The 17455-nt window shown below is 40.7% G+C and overlaps 1 long non-coding RNA gene across 1 annotated transcript in view; it reads right to left on the minus strand.

The window, feature by feature from the left end:
• LOC126946733 (uncharacterized) overlaps positions 1–16876 on the minus strand; it is a 43407-nt gene extending 26531 nt beyond the window's left edge. Inside the window, exons 1-2 of the long non-coding RNA XR_007722743.1 lie at positions 16166–16876; positions 8737–8847 (exon numbers count right to left, since the gene is read on the minus strand). This is a non-coding gene — a long non-coding RNA (uncharacterized LOC126946733). The remainder of the gene's footprint in view (positions 1–8736; positions 8848–16165) is intronic.
• Between the last annotated feature and the right edge of the window lie 579 nt (positions 16877–17455).

Genomic DNA, 17455 nt, shown 5'->3' on the forward strand with positions numbered 1-17455 from the left:
GATCAGGAGGTCAGGAGTTTGAGACCAGCCTGGCCAACATGGTGAAGCCCTGTCTCTATTAAAAATATAAAAAATTAGCCGGGCTTGGTGGCAGGTGCCTGTAATCTCAGCTACTTGGGAGGCTGAGGCAGGAGAATCACTCGAACCTGGGAGGTGGAGGTTGTAGTGAGCCGAGATCGCGCCACTGCACTCCAACCTGGGCAACATAGTGAGATTCCATCTCAAAAAAAAAAAAAAAAAAAAAGGAATGGAACCCAGCTCTCAAATAGTTTTACATTACACTTCAAGTCCAATACCTTTTTCTTGACTGTATACAGTTAAACTCCTAGTGAATTTTCAAAACTCATAACCTACCCTTCTCTATCCATTCCCCCTATTCCAGTCATACAAACTTAAAAAAAAAAATCCTTGGGCAACCGAATTCCTTCCTGCCTCACATTTTACACTTACTGCTTTCCCCTGCCCCGCCCCACCTGGACCATCTTCCTACAAGTCTTCTTAAGGCTGGCTCTGTCACTTCATGTTTCTGTTCAAATGCCTTCCTTGGCTGCCCTGTGGGAAATAGCACTGCCCTCCTCACACCCATCTCCTAACCCTGCTTTATTTTCCTTCATTCTCTATCACTACCTGTTATTACATAATTACTTATTGCTTCTTTTTGTTGTTTCCTCCACAAAAGTGTTATCTCCAAGAGAGATGGGTCTTTGTACTAGTCCATCAAAGAAGGATGAAGAGTGATATATAATAAAGCAATTTAATTTTTTGTTCTTGCTGTTTTCTTCTTTTTATATTTTATTCTTTCTGAAGTGAAAATTGGGGCCATCTCATAACTTTTCTCTACACTCTTAGATACATGGAAAGCTCTCTGATCCGTTATTAAAATGTCCAGTCTGATGGGACAGTCAAACTTTAGAACTGATTTAAGGGTAAGTCCTTTCCTTACTTCCCTAGCTGTGGCTCGTGGAAGACGAGCAGTTAGGAAGAATGTTGTGGTCAACTTCTTGCCTTAACCACCTTTGCTTTGATTTCTTCTCCCTATTTCATTAGGTGGAGGTCTTGGTCCTTCAGAGTTGGAATGCAAAGGACTGGAGCAGGAGAGGTGAGGGAAATAGGAAAAGTCTTAACTTGGTTGGTACTATATGAAACTGGGTTAGTAATTTCTGGGCCCAACTTCAGGTTTTAAGAATTAATTTTTTCTTTCATTGACACTTCCATGGTTGGTAAGAAAGAATCGCTGTCATTGATCCGGATCTCTACTTGTAGTTCCCTTGATGAATATGAATGCATCTCTCTTCCAGTTACTTCCCTAGTTCTTCCTCAGCCCCTGAGAATCTAGCAATACCTACAGCTTCTCTTAGCTGAGTTGTGTTTATCCCTCCAGCTCCCTCTAGTGAGGGGCCATATCTGGCCCCTGAGAAACACATCTCCTTTTCCCTGATAAACTCTGGGTGTGCTGGCCACTGTCAATGTTGCCAGCTTCCTTTCCCTCACCTGTCAAAGAAATTAGCCTGCCTCCTGCACCTTTGATTTTCCAGACACCAGTCCACAGTGTCCCTAATGTTCCAGAGAATACATATTTAGCCCTTGGAGTGGTCTCATTAAAGCACCTCTCTCCTGCGAGGTGATGTGGGAGGCATCCTTCATCTCTTTTCTAAGAGGAATGGTGGTGGTAGAACTCACAGCATAGCAAAATTTAGAGTCAGGCTGTTTTCTTATTGGCCGGTGCCCACACCATACTGTTTGTTAAATAATTTTATTATTACTCTAGATCCAACTATGCTTTATTTTCAAATGGCTCAGAAACCCCAGATGGGAAAATGCAATCTGTTTGAATTGCATCTACAAAAACAAAGGAAGGAGGAGTGCATGATTAAATGGATAATTCAGAAAAAAATGCCTCAGGTATTGAAATGTTCTTGGCAAAATTTTAGTATCTGAATCATTCTAAAAAGTGTCAGAATTTGGCACATCTCCTAACGGTTCCAATAACATTATGCTGAGTAAAATTATACATTTTTTTCTTTGACAAAATAGTCAATAGATATATTTCATTTCCAATAGAAAGAACTAAGTCATTTTTAAAGTATCTTTCAAGGTCAGCCCTAGGTAAAAATGTGGTATAGATGGAGTTCTATTTTGATGGGATAAAGCAGAGGTATAAAACTTTTTCCCTCTACTGAATAAAACTAGCATTTTTCATCACATATCATCACACAATAAGAAACAGATGGTCTGCTTATTTTACTGACCATCACTCGTTTGTGTTTAAACTTTTTTCCTAATATTTGACTTGGGTATTCTGTTTGGTTTATGCATATGGCAGACTGATTGCAAAATTGGCCGCAATTCTTTACTCCTTCCTATGTGTCTTCACAGTTCTTCCTATCAAGAGGTAGAGTCTATTTTCTCACCTCTTTGAATATGATTTACTTTGGCCAATAGAATGTGGCAGAAGTGTCAGTGTACCAGGTCTGAGCATAGAGGCCTTCTGTCCTTCCACCTTCTTTTAGAGCCCTGCCTCCTTGAGAACAAACATGGCCCACCTTGTTGAAAGATGAGAAAACATATTGAAAACTCATTTCCCCCCATTGAAAGCCATCCTAGACCAACTTACAGTAAGCCAACTCCAAAACATGTGAGAATGCTCAACCAAGATTAACATAGCTACCAACCCAACCCAAAGATGACTGCAGACCCATGCAGGAGTCCAGCTGAGACCACATGAACTAACCAGCTTACCTGTAGTTTTGTGAGCAATAATATAAATGCTTATTGTTTTAAGTAACTGAGTTTTGGGGATGATGGGTTACACAGCAGTAGCTAACTGATACAAGCCATTTTCACTCCCATTTTCCCCCCTGTAGTTAGAGAATTACACACTGTCCAGTTTTACAGTAAAATTAGCACTAATGTGAGATGTGTTCAAGACATGAATTATAAATATTTGATGTTTAGACATGAAAAGAACTCACCTTTGAAAGGATTTAAAATAGTAAACATTTTCTTCAGGTTTTGTCATCTTCACCTATTTTTCAATTTTCTCATTAATAGTCAAGTTATAAGGAGGATTAACCTTCAATAAACTGCATAGTAACCTTGAGCAAAATTGTGGAGGATTTAGCTTAAGCGGCCATTGCATATGTAGCTGGTGTTACCTAGCATCTTGGTATATATGTGAAGTACCATGCTTATAAGCATAAATTCTTATTCCCAATTTTATCTTCTGAATAGGTGTCTTTGGATCTCCTATATTTGTGGGAGCCATTTGTGTAATAGCCAAGCTATGGTGGCCTGATCTTACTTTGAAGATTTAGCCCTAAGTTTTGTGACAGGGCTGCATTCAGGGAGTACATACAGCCATAGTCACTATGGAGCATAGTCTTTATCTTTGCATTTAAGGAGGTTCAAGTCAGCATGGGCTACCTTAGAGGAAAAACCTTTTAACCTCATCCTTTCATGGTTCCCAACAATTTGAAACAGCTTTCTAAATTGATGTCCTAAAACTTTCTCTTCCCTCTTTAGTCCAGCCTTCCCACCTGTCTCTGTTATTTTTTAACACATATGAGCAAGCTATTAGTCCCCTAGTTGTGCATAAGCCTAGATGTCTGACACCAAGGCTGACATCACTTTGGATGCCACTTGACTCCATATTAGACAGTAAGGAGGCAGTTGGGCAAACATCTGTTTTAGGAACCAATGTCAGCATAGTCTCAGGTTTCCATTAAAATATACTTACAAATACCTGTATTTTTAATGAAGAAAATTAGCTTTAAAATTTTTTCATGTTTTAATTTATAAGAGCACTACATGCTCATTATTAAATATTAATATAATATAGGAAATGATAAATGCAAATTAAAGCTATCTGTGATTCTATAGGTGATTTTTTTCTGTATATATTTTTACATGCATTTATATGGTGCTCCGTAAAAGTTCCCAGAATGCACCTTTTCTATAAACTTTTATTAGTTATTAATTATTTAAATTAAATTACAGGGTCAACTTTTGATTTTTAACTTCTGAAAGCAAATGACTTATTTGCATTTTAGTACATAATGCCATTTGATATGCTTCAGTTGGGGCTCAATATACATACATTATTTAATTTCTTAATGCTATGTCTATATGGTCTCTAAAAATTAAAAACATCAACTCTAATTTAGTCCATACCTTGCCCTATGTTGTATTGCAATCAGTATGCCTGGTTCTGTCTTCAGGGTAAAGACAGAACATATCCACAATCCCCGGGAATGGAACAAAATGGTAGCCAACTCTAAAACATGCTTTGAGAAGGAGCATCTATCTCAGTCACTATAATTACTAGTAGGTGCATTCTATCATAAGTAAGTCATCACTAAATCCTTTCTTACTTTCCTTTCCCTTTCCCATGCTTTTGACTCTGAAAGAGACTGGCCACACATTAGGCATGGGGAAGAATGAGAGGACACTGCGCACTGTTTTACAAAAAGTATCTGACAAAGTGAAACCATTTTTTATTTTTAAAAAGTCTTTAAGTAAACATTTTTATTTGATTTGAACACTAAATTTTATTTTGTGCTTTGATGTCCTGGTAACTTACAGCTATTTAAAACTCTCCTCTGGCCACATTCCCTTGGGTATAATGTAGGCACTTTATGCCCCGTGAATCCTAACTCAATCATCACCTCTCCCAGACAGTAGGCTCCTCCTCTAGGCATTCCTTTCTTGGTGAATGGTTCCAATAGCCAACCAAACCAAATGTATAAGCCCAAACTTTGGCAGTCATTCTCTAGTCTTCCACATTCCACTTTCACTTCCCATATTTAATTGGTAACCATGGTCTACAGACTCTACCTTTATGCTTCTCTCATGGCCATGCCATCCAAACCATTGCCTTTACCATGGGGCCGGCACTCATTGCTTCTCTGGTGGGCCCCTGGAAGAGCCTTCTTATTGCTTTCTCTGCTGCTGGTCTTATCATCGGCCCCACTCATCCAACACAGCTGCCCAGTATGCCCTCTAATGTACAAGTCTGTTTGTAGACATCAGTGGATCGCTGTAGCATGTGGGATAATGTCAGATTCCTTTGCTTAGCACAGAGAGGCCCTCATATCTGGCCTGTTTCCCTCTCTGGCCTCACTTCCCACTACCTGCTCTTGGGCACTCTTTTCTCCAGTTATATATTTTCACTGTCCTAAAAACAAAAGCAGTTTCCCCTTTATGTCTTCTTATATGGGGTTGCCCTCTGCCAGACATATTCTTTTCCTTTTTTCCCCCTCTCACTTTTCCGTGTCTTGTCTTTTTTATTCACTTCTTTTAAAAATCTTTCTCCAGACAAGCACATGATTTTGATGCCTCTTCACTGTGATTGCTGTACTATTTGTGTGCTTACATCATGCCAGTTAACACACTGTATTTTAATTGTTTACACGCCTTTCTCTTCCACTAGACCTGTGGGCCTCAAAATGACCAGCAATATCAGCAGCATCATTGGGGAATTTGTTAGAAATGCAAATTCTCAGGCTGCACCCCAGATCATAAGTTCTGGGGCTGAGACCCAGCAATTTGCGTCAAGAGTACATCATTTAATATTTTGTGATGGGAAAAGACTGGTAGGCCATGGTGGGTAGCATGCCTGGGAATGATTTGGAAGAAGATGCATGAATGCTGCATGAATACTGTCCTCTGTGCCAGCTTTTCTTAAATAGACCAACAACATTAAAGAAGCCCAGAATGCCCAGAAGCATTTCAACACTTGCATTCATTTGCTGCTATAGCAAATTACCACAAATTTAGTGGCTTAAAACAATAAGAGTTAATTATCCTACAACTGTGGAGGTCAGAAGTCTGAAGTAGGTCTCACTGGGCTAACATGAAGGTGTTGGCAAGGCTGAGTTCCTCCTGGAGGCTTATTGAGGGGAGGACCTCTTTCTGAGCTTCTCCCAGCTTCTAGAGGCTGCCTACATTCCTTGGCTCATGGCCTCTTCCTCTATCTTCAAAGCTGGCAACGGCTGGTTCAATCTTTTTCATGGTGCCATCTCTCTGCTTCTGACTTTTCTGCCTCCTCTTCTCTAGTCAAGGACCTGTGTGATTACATTGGATTCACCTGGATAATCCAAGCTAATCTCCCTATTTTAAGGTCAGTTGACTAGCAAACTTAATTTCATCTTGCTATGTAACATAACATATACACAGATTCCAGGGATTAGGATGTGGACTTTTATGGAGGGTGGAGAGGGATATTATTCTGCCAACCACAAAATTTATTCTTGACTTTTGGAGATTTGATTAAAATTGATATCGCCTTTTGCCTTAACTCACAAGCTCTTTGGAGAAATCTAGGATTCCCTTTTTTCATTGTCTTTCCTTGTGAAGAAAATGGTTTGAAAACTTTGTGGTGATTTAGCACATTTTATTGAAAAGGGGATCCCTGCCCCCAGGACTTACAGTTGTGGCTAATATGAGAGAAGGATCAGTCCAACATGGACAAGTTTGGAACTACATTGGGCAGTACCAAAGTGTATTTGTGGATAGTGCACCAGTGACACCATGAGAAAAAGTAAATTGCAATCGAACAAGCTTGCTATCATTTATTATCCTTAAACAATGGTTTATCCATTTTCTGGTGAGAAAATAAGAGAATCCCTCTAAACCTGTTTGTGACTAGGCATGCCTAATATTTATAGTTGTCCTGTTTGTACAATATGCTTAAGTTTATTCTGCACTGTGAATTCAATACTTAATTTTCAAATTAAGTGCAAGACTACCTATCTCAAGCTGAGTTTATTCTGTACTGTGAATTCAATACTTGAGTTTTAAAAAAATATTTACTAATCCTGAATTGAAAGCTCCCTTCAGGTATTGTTAAGGAGAACAATGTGTACTAGGTAGAATATATCTGACATTTTTACTTACTATCTTACATCAAAATAGAAAGCCCTGGCAAACAGTACCTTTAGCCAAAGCAGCAGAGACCAGAACAAAATTTCTTTCAGTTTAAGCATGTTGAAGGTAATAAAGACTGTGATTTTAGTTGAAGGAAGAGAAGTTATGAGAAAATTACCTGGCAATCTAAGCACATACTGTCAAATTATTTACCTTATATGGCTTTTATTTTAGGGCAATACATTGTTATGTTCTGATCTTGAGGGTAACTGTTTGGCTTTATTTTGCATGTGTTATTAGAACCAAACATGATCACCCAGAAGTTTAGGAGCCACTGGGGTTGTGGATTCACTCTGGAAGTATAATGCATCTGTAATAACACAGTGCAACAATGACCTATGAAGCTAAGAAGTGTTTCCTTGGATTCAACCCTTGGACCACTTGGCTAAACAAGAACACAGATTTAGAAGAGTGGTGTAAGAGGACATTGATTTTTCACATTCCTATAGTCCTTTCACAAAGAGAATGTGTAGGACATGTTTTCTTTTGACAGACCAGCTTTCATTCCCTTTGTTCACGAATCTGTCTCAGAGAAGAAGTTTACACTTCTAAGAAATGACTTTGTTCCCCCCACCAGGCTCCAAATAGAAACTTTTCAAGGCCACATGTGCTGTGAGAGATATTTATCATGGAAGTTAAGTAACTTATGATTTAATTCAAGAGTCCTCTCAGCACTGAGAATAGGTTATTTTCTCCAGGAGGTCCCAGCAGGTTCCTGTTTTAAAGAAATTGAAAAGAAATATATTGCTTTCAACAGCCCCCAAATCAATACCACTTCAAATATAGATGGGACCAAGTTTCTCATACTTCTTATGTGGACTGAACAATGGTGCTGACCCGAAGTCCTGTGTGATCATAATACTTAGACTAAAGCCACTGTACTCTGTGGTATGATTGTGGCTCTTCCCTTGCCATTCCAGATTCAAGTGACCAACCCTTGTGCACACCACACAGCAATGATGGTCTCTCATCCACCCATCTTTAGAAACTCCCCTAGAGAGCAGGTTGAGGATCAGACCATTTAAACATCAAAATGTATTTTGTTTTCTTCACCTTTTAAAAAGCAACATAGGGAGAATCTTAGCTAGGCAGTGCTTTTTTGACTAAATAATATGTGTAATAAATATGGTAATTAGCTGGAACCTCCTTTATAGCACAGTACCAGCATTTTATTTATCTTCCCATCTTCCTCAGAATCCAACTGTGGCTTTCACAGAAAAGCTCAATATATGCCTATTAAATAAATGAATCAATAACTTCACACACCAATGCTATAAACATGTCCACTTCTTTCTGGACTTGACATGTAGATTTTTGGTGCTGGGAGAAGGACCTTGATTCTTTTGTATAGTTTCCATTTTTCTACTGCACATCTGAAAACTGCTTTTTATCTCTCTGAATTTGGTGAGCATGTTTATTTTAAAGTGTTCATCTGATAACTGCAATATCCTTCCTTGTTATTCTTTTTTCTATGGTTATTCCCCTACTGGTGCTAATTCATGTTATTTTATCTCTGGCCTGTCTGCCTCTGTTGGCATGTTGGACCTGGGATTTGAAAAATTGTTGGTAGAAATAATCTCAGCCCAAGATGATGCTATTTTCCTCCTAAGAGGATTCTCATTTGCTTCTGCCAGATGCCCAAAGGCACTAGCAATCTTGATCACCTCTGTTCAGTTTCAGGGACTGAGAGGATTAGACCTACAATCCCTGAAATAGCTCATGTATTTCCAGTTCACACAAATCTTAGGATGCAGACTTTTTGAGATCCAAGTCAAAATGAGGAAGGTTAACCAGCGCCCCTCCACCACTCACCTCTTGGTGGCTTCCAATGCCACTGGCCAGTGTCTGCTCCTTTAGCTTCACCAGGTTGACTGAATTACTGCTTAGCCTCTCAGATGAACCCTCCAGGACCATTAAACGCCCCTAGAAGTAGAGTGTAAACACAGGGTTCATTTCTCAGGGCATCCATTCTCCCCTATGTTTTGTCCAGGTAATACTTCTCTATCTTATTATAAGGCCCTTAAGCAGATTTAAAAATATTTTGTAATACTTTTCTAGTTGTTCTTAGTGAGAAGGTGTAACCAAATTACCTAATCTGCTATTAGTAGAAGTCCACTCATCTTAATTTTGATTATAGTCCTTAAATATATAGATCTTTAAAACATTCTTCATTGTCCATTGGCCCATTTTATTTCCTGTTTGTGAGTCTATTCTGCTAAATAGAAATGTTCATGTATTTGTTTTGGTGGCTAGCTTTATACCTATAATTTCATATAATGCTTTTAATCTTGTTTCTTCAGAAAGTATCTATTAATCTCTTATTTTGAGAAATGATAAAATCAGTATGCTTCTTTCTTACCCCACTCTACCACTTGATTTAACCTGATTGTATTTAATTTCTTAATATTTATTATGACACTGTTAAATGTATTTCTATTATTTCATTTGTCAGTTTAAAACAGTACTGACATACAGCTATTGAAAAGGACAGAATGAGCCGGGCACAGTGGCTGACACCTGTAATCCCAACACTTTAGGAGGCCAAGGCAGGTGGATCACTTGAGGTCAGGAGCTCGAGAACAGCCTGGCCAATGTGCCGAAACTCTGTCTCTACTAAAAATACAAAAATTACCAGGCATGGTGGTGAGCGCCTGTAATCCCAGCTACTCAGGAGGCTGAGGCAGGAGAATCACTTGAACCTGGGAGGCAGAGATTGCAGTGAGCCAAGATCATGCCATTGCAATCCAGCCTGGGTGACAGAGTGAGACTCTGTCTCAAAAAAAAAAAAAAAAAAAAAAAGAACAGAACAGGACAGGACAGGACAGAATGTAATACATATATGGAGTAAAAGAAAAACAATATATTGGGAAAAAATACCTCTTTGCAGACAGCCCCTTCTCTACTGTGCTGCCTGTTGCAACCTTGCACCGTATTTTCATACCTTCTCTAATAAATCTGCCTTTTTTAACATACAACTGTCTTAGTAAATTCCTTTACTGCCCATGACACCAGCCCATATAGTCACACCTGTGACATTTTCTATAAGAGAAACATGAATTTAAAGACACAAAAAGTTAAAATTAAAATTATGCAAAAAAGATATACCATGCAAACAATAACCAAAAGAAAGCCAATGCTCTTATTCTAATACCAAACAGAGTAGATATTAAGGCAAAAGCAATATTTGAAACCAAGAAAGGTATTTTGTAACAATAAAAGAGCTAATATACCAGGAAGGTATTAAAAGAAGCCAATAATGTTGCTTCAAAATATTTAAAGTAAAAATTGGCAGAACTGAGGGGAGAAATAGACACACCTATAGTTTTAGTAAAAGGATTACATTTAATTGGCCACTATGTAGTATAAAAATTAGACCTTCAAAAGTACTATTTTACTTTAAAGCATTTTCCCAATATATTGCTTTTCCAAAAACTAAGTCTTGAATTAATCAGTTCTGTTGTTAATGCTGTTTTCAAGATTGTTCTCTATACATTTATTCTTACCTTTCCCATCTTTGGATTTCATTGGAGTTATTTTTGCCTTTTTCTTATGATGAAACCAATCTGGCTAGTTTGACTGATTTGTCTCAGTGTGGCTTCCTGTATTACAATCACTTTCATTTCTAATAAATGGTAACAACCAGTACCCATGGTTATAACAGCTAACACTTACAAACTACCCACTGTGAACTATTTTAAGTGTTTTACATACATTAACTCATTTAATTACCACAACACATTTTTTTATGTAAGTATAATTATCAACTCCATTTTAGAGATAAGGGAACTGAGGCATAGAAAGTAACTAACTTACCCAAAGTTATATAGCTAATAAGTAGCAGGGTTGGGATTCAACCTCTGACAGTCTGGCTTCACAGGGTGAGGCATTAACTGCTCTGATATCACCTTACCCCTTCCAATGATTCAGACTCTCAAATTTTCCTCTCTGAGCACAATATCTTCACTTATACATCCCCTGATATGGTTTGGCTCTGTGTCCCCCACCCACATCTCATTTCAAATTGTAATCCCCACCTGTCAAAGGCGGTAGATGATTGGATTATGGGGGTGGTTCCCCCATGGTGTTCTCATGATAGTGAGTGAGTTCTCATGATATCTGATGATTTTATAAGGGGTTCTTCCCCCTTTCTCTCTCTCTCTCTCTGTCACGCACCTGCCACCATGTAAGAAGTGCCCACTTCCCCTTCTGCCATGATTGTAAATTTCCTGAGGCCTCCCCAGCCGTGTGTAACTGTGAGTCAGTTAAACCTCTTTCCTTCATAAACTACTCAGTCTCAGGTATGTCTTTATAAAGTAAAGACAGAAAATTGGTACTGAGGTAGTGAGGTACTGCTATAAAGATACCCAAAATGTAGAAGCAACTTTGGAACTGGGTAACGGGCAGAGGTTGCAACACTTTGAAGGGCTCAGAAGAACACAGGAAGATGTGGGGAAGTTTGGGATTTCCTAGAGACTTGTTGAATGGTTTTAACTAAAATGCTGATAGTGATGGGGACAATGAAGTCCAGGCTGCGGTGGTCTCAGATGGAGATGAGGAACTTACTGGGAACTGGGGCAAAGGTCACTCTTGCTATGCTTTAGTGAAGAGACTGGGGGCATTTTGCCCCTGCCCTAGAGATCTGTGGAACTTTGAACTTGAGAGAGATGATTTAGGGTATCTGGCAGAAGAAATTTCTAAGTGGCAGAGCATTCAAGAGGATGCAGAGCATTAAAGTTTGGAAAAGTTGCAGCCTGACCATGAGGTAGAAAAGAAAAGCCCATTTTCTAGGGAGAAATTCAAGCTGGCTGCAGAAATGTGCATAAGTAATACGGAAACAAATGTTAATAGCCAAGACAATGGGGAAAATGTCTCCAGGGCATATCAGAGACCTTCAGAACAGCCCCTCCCATCACAGACCCAGAGGCCTAGGAGGGAAAAATGATTTGGTGGGCCTGGCCCAGGGACGCCCTTGCTCTGTGCAGCCTTGGGACTTGCTTCCCTGTGTCCCAGCTGCTCCAGCTCCAGCCATGGCTAAAAGGGGCAAAAGTACAGCTCGGGCCATTGCTTCAGAGGGTGTACGCCCCAAGCCTTCCACATGGTGTTGGGTCTGTGGGTGCATAGACAAGAAATGAGGTTTGGGAACCTCCACCTAGATTTCAGAGGATGTATGGAAACACCTGGATGTCCAGGCAGAAGTCTACTACAGGGGTGGAGCTCTCATGGACACCCTCTGCTAGGGCAGTGTGGATGGGAAATATGGGGTTGGAGCCCCCACGCAGAGTCCCCACTGGGGCACTGCCAAGTGGAGCTGTGAGAAGAAGGCCACCATCCTCCAGACCCCAGGATGGTAGATCCACCAACAGCTTGCACCTTGTGCCTGGAAAAGCTGCAGGCACTCAATGCCAGCCCATGAATGAGCCTACTCCTTGCATAAGTGTGCCACAGATATAAGACATGGAGTCAAAGGAGAATATTTTGGATCTTTAAGATGTAATGACTGCCTTGCTGGATTTTGGACTTACATGGGGCCTGTAGCCCCTTTGTTTTGGCCAATTTCTCCCATTTGGAATGAGTGTATTTACCCAATGCCTGTACCCCCACTGTATCTAGGAAGTAACTAACTTGCTTTTGATTTTACATGCTCATAGGCAGAAGGCACTTGCTTGTCTCAGATGAGACTTTGGACTGTGGACTTTTGAATTAATTCTGAAATGAGTTAAGATTTTGGGGGACTGCTGGGAAAGCATGATTGGCTTTTAACTGTGAAAAGGCGTGAGATTTAGGAGAAGCCAGGGGCAGAACAATAAGGTTTGGTTCTGTGTCTCCACCCAAATCTCATCTAGAATTGTAATCCCCATGTGTCGAGGGAGGGACCTGTAATCCCTCTGGGTCAAGGGAGGAAAGTGATTGAATAATGGGGGAAGTTTCCCCTCTGGTGCTCTCATGGTAGTGAGTGAGTTTTCACAAGATATGATGGTTTTACAAGGGGCTTTTGCCCCTTCACATGATCTCTCTCTCTCTCCCTCCCAACTGCTGCCATGTAAGGCATGCCTGCTTCTCCTTCTGCCAAAAGTTTCCTGAGACCTCCCCAGCCATGTGGAACTGTGAGTCAATTAAATCTCTTCCCTTTATAAAGTACCCAGTCTCAGGTATGTCTTTATAGCAGTGTGAGAATGGACTAGTACACCCCTCTGCACCAAAAATTGGTTCTCAGCCCCTTCCTCAGGTATAAGTCTAGTAACTTCCTCCAAGATCTTCTCACCTCCTAACCCAGCCTGAATCTGAGGCTATCTTAAGTTAAAAATTAATTTTATGGGTTCCTTGATCATTTGGCCCTCTCAAACCTCAGCTCTTTGCCCAAACTGCCTCTATGTGTATTAACTCTAGCTGGCTAAGCCCCATTGGAGACAATCACAAGCCTACCAAGATGAGCCTCCTTACAGATGATGCTTGTCAACCTCATGTAGATCCTCCTTACTCTGACAGTTATCTGTTTTCCACTGTTTACTCACTTTCCCATTTCCCTTCTGTGACCTTTCTAAACATTTGTCTCTCTCATTAAAATTTCTGCCTAATCCAGCCTCCTACAGATTTAGCAGATAACCCCGATTCCTATATCCTGAGGCAAAAAACTTCTGAATTGAGCTTTCTAATTTCCCATTTCTCCTCCAGAAAACCTATCTGTTGTGTCATTTTTTTTTCTTCTTTTCTCTCATATTTATCAATTTCCTCCCTTCCTCCCACACCTGCTCTCTTTTCCCTCTCTTCTTTCCTTCCCTCCATGAGTATTTGTTGAGTATATGCAAGGCATAGGTCTAGGTTCTGTGGATACCACAGTGAATACAGAATTCCTGCTCTCCTGTAGCTCACAGTCTAGCAGGGCAGACAATTGAGAAACAAATCAATGTATATCATCTCAGGCAAAGATGAGAGCTTTGAAAATAAATGAAGTAGGATAAAGGAGATAGAGAATCCTGGGGGAGAGTGCTTTATTTCTATATTTGATGATAGTCAGGGAAAGCCTCCAATGAATAAGCCTTGAAGGTTAGGCAGCCAGATTTAGCAAATAAAAAGATGGGATCCAGTTAAAATAAAAAATAAATATAAAAAGTCCAGTTAAATTTGAATACCAGGTAACCAATAATTTTTAGTATAAATATGTCTCATGCAATACTGAAAAATTATTGTTTATCTGCAATTTGAATTTGACTGGATGTCCTGATTTTTATCTGGCAATCCTCTGAAGGAACTATGGTGACAAACCATTCATAGATCCAGAGGATGAGGTTTCAGGCAGAGGGAATGTTTTGGGGATATTAATTTTATGTCTGCAATTGTGTTAGGCACTGTGGATACAGAAAATCAATACAATGGTATTTTGTCTCCTAACTGGTCTTGCTGTGTCACTCCTCTCTCTCTCCTCTAGTCCATTTCTATACACAGCAGTTAGAGTGAGCCTTTGAAAATACAAATCATGTACCTTCTCTGCTCAAAACCCTCAATGGCTTCCTGTCTCAGAGTAAAAGCTGGAGTCCTTAAAATGGACTTCAAAGACCTAGGTCAGTGGCAATCATATACATCCATTATCTGGAGCTCTTTAAAACATTCCATGCCTGGATCCCATTTCCAGATTCTGATTAAACTTGCTTGTGCTGCAGGATGGAATTCAGGCTTTTTCAGCTTCCCAGGGATTCTATACTGTACTGGGGGGTTTGAGACCCTCTGCCTCACATGACCTCATACTCCTTCTGCCTCCCCAGCTCCAGCTCTGGCAGCTCCCCACCAGCTCCCTCCACTGCAGCCCCGCGGCCGCATATTCTTCCCCAACATTCTTCAGTGGTGCTGTTGCCTGGAATGCTACTTTCAGAATAGCTACAGGGCCCCTTCCTCCACATTCATGGGGTCTCTGCTCAAGCATCACTTTACCAGCAAAGCCTTTCCAGATATTCCTCACCCTCCATGCTGGTGCCCCATTCTCTCTCTTTCTGCTTAATTGTTACCCATAGTTCTCAAGATGACTTTTCGTGTTGTATATTTGTGTCACTGTTTATGCCTGTCTCCCCACACTCTAGTGTAAGCCCTATGAAAGCAGAGTACTCTGTTTAGTTCACTAATTTAGTGCCTATGTACAGTGCCTGGTACATAGGTTGAGCTCAGCAAGTATAGGTTCATGGAGGAGTTCGGAGTCTACAGGGAAATTTAGACCCATAAACAATTAATTGTAACACAACAGGGTATATCATAATTAGAAAGTTTTAAACAGAATTCCCTAGGGACTAGAATGCTTTTGATTCCTGATTCCACCCCTTCCCCTCCCTCGAGGATGTTGTTTCCCAACTTTACCTTTAAACATTTTGCTCTCCACAGCCTCCATCTGCAAACCCAATCAAGCCCTCCTCTCCCCTACGCCCCTCAAAAGCTACCATTTAGTGAGTATGCTAGGCATTGTATTAAGTACATTATGGACATCATCTCATTTAACTCACAACAATTCTGGGGTAGATATTAGTATTATCCCCTGATATAGTTTGAATGTCTGTACCCACCCAAATGTCATATTGAAATGTAATTCCCAATGTTGGAGGTAGGGTCTAGTGGGAGGTAACTGGATCATGGGGGCAGATTTCTCATGAATGGTTTAACACCATCCCCTTGGTACTGTCCCCACGCTAGTGAGTGAGCTCTGCTGAGATCGGGTTGTTTACAAGTGTGTGACACCTCCCCCCTTTCTGGCCCCTGCTCTAGCCATGTGACGTGAATGCACCCTCTTTGCCTTCTGCTATGACTGTAGGTTTCCTGAGGCCTCCCTGAAGCTAAGCAGATGCCAGCACCACACTTCCTCTATAGCCTGCAGAACCATAAAGCACTTAAACCTCTTTTCTTTATAAATTACCCAGTCTCAGGTATTTACTTATAGCAATGTAAGAACTGACTAATATATCCTCATTTTACAGATGAAGAAACTGAGGCCCAGAGAAGTTAGGAAACTTGGTGAAAGCAAGATGTGTCTCACTTCAAAGCCTGCGCTCGCAATCACTGTGTTCTTTATGGTTTCTACACCTGGCCTCTCCTTTGTCAGTCCCAGCTTCATTTGACCTGCATGCTGCTCTCCAGGACTCCTTCTGGCTAGATATATGGCTGTTCTTCTCCCTTCCCTTCACCTCATTGTCCAAGGGCCCTTCAATGTCTAGGCCAATCATGCAAGGGTGTAAGGTGGGTGAGAGGAGAGTTGTTAACTAACCTGGTAGGTCGGACATGGCTGCTGGACTCTTTCATTACTCCTTGAGATGCTTTGCTGTCATCACATCCTCTGGTTTGAGGCAACACCCCACAATGCCTTGGTCTTCATGTCTTCCCAACCCATGAGATGCTGTGTTTCTCCTCGACGTTTTGGGCAACCATCAAACATCCAAACGTCAGAGCTGATCCCAAGGGAGCAGAGTGGAGGCTTCTGGCTTTCTTACATATGCATTTAGTAAGGCGCAGCTTTTTTGACTTTCTCTTTAGTGTGGATTCCTTTTCAACATACCAGTTCCTTCCTGGGTGGTGTGAGGACCTCAGATGTGCATATGCCCTTATCACATCACCTTCTGAGGCCACCTTCTTTCTGAGGCATGTTGCCGGAAAAATTATGATGGTGTAATTCATACTGATCCTGATTAATATTTGGACTTTCATTTTTTGCCTCATTTCAAATCATGGTATTTTGGCTACATATTTGAAACTCTTGCAAATTTTATTGATCAGCTTTTGAAACTGGTTTGGAATTTAATTTTGTTTCCAGTTGCTTTCAGTACTGCAGTGGAGGCTGTGGAGGTCACTGCAGATGGTTCTGGTATCTACCACCAGGTTTCCGTGTCTGTTGGAGGTGGAGGTATTCTCTGGCAGTTGGTGTCTCCTAGGCCTCTGTGCAGGGCAGGCTGCAAGTGCCTGGGGGTTAATGCATGGGAACCATTCTCAACCTACCAGGGAAAGGACTAGGTAGATAAGTGCCCCAGTTTCCTTGCTGTCAGACAATTCTGAGGTGTGTTCTTAGATGGTCTCCAGTGACCAACTGCCCACAGCACTAACCAACTTATTAATGCATTGCTGGCTTTTCCCCCTTTTCTGTTTCACTCCCCTCTACCTCCTTCGAATGCTTCCTGGGATCACTTCTCAAATAAACTATTGGTACCCAAATCCTTGACTCAGGGCCTGCTTCTGGAAGATCCCAGACTGACACAATATACATTTTGATTTTTCCTGTAAGGAGCAGAAAACAAAATTCCCCAATCCACCATCAGCAGCTTCTCAGTTGCTACTTAAATTGGGCAAACTAATCTGGCCCGCAGACAACTTCTCCTTCTGCTTTGACTACCAGCTAAACACCTCCCTGCACACGCCAGCCTTCCTTTTGACCACTGAGGTTCTAGCTGTTTTCACAAATTTCCTTTTATAACTGTTTTGAAAGTAAATTTGGGTCTATTTGATTATATTAGCCGCCCATTTGATTCATAAAGATGGATAAAAGTTTTGGTTTGACCAGTGCAAT

Source organism: Macaca thibetana, chromosome X, assembly GCF_024542745.1.
Source record: "Macaca thibetana thibetana isolate TM-01 chromosome X, ASM2454274v1, whole genome shotgun sequence".
Classification (NCBI taxonomy): Eukaryota; Metazoa; Chordata; class Mammalia; order Primates; family Cercopithecidae; genus Macaca; species Macaca thibetana.